This window comes from Dasypus novemcinctus, chromosome 28 (genome assembly GCF_030445035.2).
Source record: "Dasypus novemcinctus isolate mDasNov1 chromosome 28, mDasNov1.1.hap2, whole genome shotgun sequence".
Taxonomy (NCBI): domain Eukaryota; kingdom Metazoa; phylum Chordata; class Mammalia; order Cingulata; family Dasypodidae; genus Dasypus; species Dasypus novemcinctus.
The window spans coordinates 40,095,332-40,098,990 of record NC_080700.1 but is presented as its reverse complement, the minus strand read 5'-3'; the positions used below and the strand labels follow the sequence as shown (position 1 = coordinate 40,098,990).

Genomic DNA, 3,659 nt, shown 5'->3' with positions numbered 1-3,659 from the left:
ACCATTTCTGTCTAAGGCCTCATGAGAAGTAACTTTAATGTCCACATTTCAACCAACAGGCTCTTCAAAGAAATCTAGGCCTTTTCTATCAAGCACCCTACAATTCTTCCCACCTCTACTCATTACCCAATTACAAAGACCTTTTAAAACATACTTTTTATGTTTGCAATAGTAGCATCCTCCTTGCCTAATAACAAAATCTGTTTTAGTTTGCTAGGCTGCTGAAAGCAATATATCATGAAATGGGTTGGCTTTTAACAGTGGGTATTTATAAGCTTACAAGCTCACAGTTTTGAGGCCATGAACATGTCCAAATCAAGGCATCATTAGTGATGCTTTCTTCCTAAGTCTGGCTGCCAGTCATCCTGGACTCCTCTGTCAATGGCAAGGCAACATGGCGGCATCTGCTGGGTCTTTCCCTTCTCTTCTGGGTTTTGGTACTTTCAGCTTCTTGTTTCCATGGACTTCTCTCTCTGTATTCATCCTGTTCATAAAAGACTCCATCCAGTAAGAGGATTAAGGCCTACCCTGGGCCACACCTTAACTGAATTAGTTTCAGGAAAACCTACTTATGATAAGTTTATATCCATATGAATGTATTAACTTTAAGGGAATGATTTTCTAGGGTGCATACAGTTTCAAATCACCACAGATTATAATTCAAATCGAGTGTGTTTGTTCATATCCATGCATGTGTATATGTGTCTGCATACATGTGCAAAAGAGAGGTAATCTGGAAAATGTGAGCAGTGTTAGTATTTGATATTAATAAGTTATCAATAATTAGGTGCATCACCACCCGATATCCAATAGTATCAATTGTGCTAGAGCTGAGAGACCACAAACCCCACCACCCAACCTCTCCTCCTTTCTGCCACTGGCTGCCAACTTCCTTGGGACTCATTTCAACAACCTGCTAAAACATGGTGGATTACTGTAAAGCTCAAAGTGTGCTGAGAAATTCCCCACCTGAAGACAGTAAAAAGCCATGTAGTAAATTGGCACTGAAATGGCACCCTGATAAAAATCCTGAGAATAAAGGGGAAGCAAAGAGAAAATTCAAACAAGTAGCTGTTTTAATCTGCAAAGGGCTACCAAGGCAATATACCAGGAATGGGTTGGCTTTTACAATGGGGATCTATTAACTTATAGGCTTATAGTTCCAAGGTTGAGAAAAATCTCCAAATCATGGCATCAGGTGAAGCTCTCCCCCAAAGATGACCGGAAATCCTGGACTCCTCTGCACATGGCGGCATACACTGGACTCTACCTCTGGGATCTGTTGCTTTCAGCTTCTGGCTGCTCTGTCTGTGGTTTTCTCTCTCAACTTCTGTGGCTTCTTCTGTTTGTGTTTTTTCTTTCTGACTTCATCCTGTTTGTGAAGGACTCCAGTAGAGGAATTAAGAGCCATCCTGGGCTATGCCTGACTGCAGTAACCTAATAAAGACCCTTAACTGAAGTAAACTAATCAAAAGTTCCCATCTACAGCAGGTTCTCACCCACAGGAATGGATTAGCTCCAAAGGATCTCTTCTTGGGTGCATACAGTCTCAAACCAACACGGTACCTAAGGCATATGAGATGTAATCAGATGCTAAAAAATGAGACATCTATGACAAATATGGCAAAAAAAGAAAAGATTAAATCATGGCGGAGGTAGAAATCATTTTGACAGTCCATATGGGTTACACTTTATATTCCATAATCAAGATGATGTCTTCAGGAAAATTTTTTGGTGGGCAAAACCCATTTTCATCTGACATCTTGATGCGTCTGAAGATTTTAGGGGGACTCCCATGGAAACAGTGTCTTTTTCATTTTGCTTCAGTTGGTTTCCATATTTTGAAGGTCGATTACCTTCTTTTGATACAGGATTCACTTCATTTGATTCACTGTGGCATGGAGGTCTTATTAATTTTCTTCCATGTCATTTGGTGGTTGTGGGATGGGCAACTTCAAATCTTTATCAACCTCTACTAAAATAGTTAAAAGCAAAACCTCACTACAAAGAGAATGGTCAAGAATGGTCAAGAATGGTCAAGAATGGTCAAGAAAACATAGAAGTTAAAGATGGCAAGTTAAAGTTTTTGACAATAAATGATGTGCCAGGTGAAGAAGACTTTGAAGAATGCAGGCAAAAAAGACTAAATTCCCTGCCTGTCCAACCAGCTAATCCACTCACTGCAGCCTTCTAGACCAGCCACTTTACCTAAACATGTCTCAATGTATTTGTGAGGAGAAGGATGAGAAGAGAGACCTCAGGTCACAGCAGATGATATCCCTCCATTTTTTTAGTGAGTGGGCAAAGGGAGAATAAAGTTGAATATAAAAGTGATACTTCCCTGAATTTAGAAAGAAAAACACATTATGTTGTTGTTCTCAGAACTGAACAGGTTGGGCCTGGGGGTAGCTTCGGGGAAAAGAACTGGTGAATGGCAGGTTACAGCAAAAGACCCCACCATCAAATGGGGTCACTGACTTCTATAGGTAGAATGTATATTGTCTTAAAGGATGACAGTTACCATATAATTGCAAGGTGCTGCTCTTATCTTAAATGCTCCCAGATTGTGCCTTTTTTGATTTTCAATTTAGTGCTGAAACTTACTGCTGACACACATAGCCCTGAGGTCAATCACTACACCCCTGATAGCTTATCCAAAAGAGAATATGTGACTGGAAGAGGACTTTTCAAAACATGGAGACTGGACTGGGATATAAGGAGAAATCTTACAGGCAATGGACAATGTGTGAAAATGAAAAAAAAATTGAGTTGTGATAATAGCATTGTTATGTATTTTTTGAAGTGTCTATCTTTTAGAGATAGACATTAAAATGTTTTCATGATATATTTAAATGCATGATGCCTGTGATATGCTAAAAATTATCTGGGGAATGGGATAAGGGGACATGGGTAGAGGAATAAATGAAACTATGCTGTCCAGGTTGATAATAGTTGAAGCTGGATGATAGATACATAGGATTCATTAATTACTCTCTCGATGTTTGTATATGTTTGAAATTTTTCCACAATAAAATGTTATATAAAATAACTCCTTGGAAAAATTGGTAAGTATAGTTCAGACTATCATCTTTAAAAAACAAAAAGAAAACACTGGGAATGAAAAGGGAAAACATATAAAGGAGAATTTTAAAACTATAAATACAGATTTATTAATAACTTGAAGACTTTATTAATTTTCTAAAGCAATATAATCAAATTTTGCTCAAGGACAAAATCTTGAGTAGGCCATTGCCACTGAAGGAATTAAAACCATAGTTAAAGACATGATCATCTGGCCGATGGGCAGGGCAGGGGGAAGTCTAAACATGGATACCTTTATGGCAGAAGTCTAAAAAACTTGCAAGGAACAGTAATTTCCCACCTTACACAGTCGTTTCTTAAACAACACAACAAGCGAATAAATTGGGGCAACTTTCCACATGAGTAACTTTCATGCCATGAATAAACTGTACATAAAACATTAGAAGGATTCCTATTAAATACTATTTTAGACTGAGGTGCCCACCATCATTGCTAGTAGTCAGCAGTGTGGTGAAGCTTCTACAGGAAAAATAACTTAAAGGAATAAATATTGGAAAGGAAGAACAACAAATGTCATGATTGGCAAACATGAACACCCAAGAAAAGCCAACTGACAA

At 38.3% G+C, this 3,659-nt stretch overlaps 1 pseudogene; it reads left to right on the top strand.

Annotated features, from left to right (window-relative positions):
- The first annotated feature begins 923 nt into the window (after nucleotides 1-923).
- On the top strand, nucleotides 924-2,234 carry LOC111762794 (dnaJ homolog subfamily B member 6 pseudogene; annotated as a pseudogene).
- Nucleotides 2,235-3,659: the final 1,425 nt, after the last annotated feature.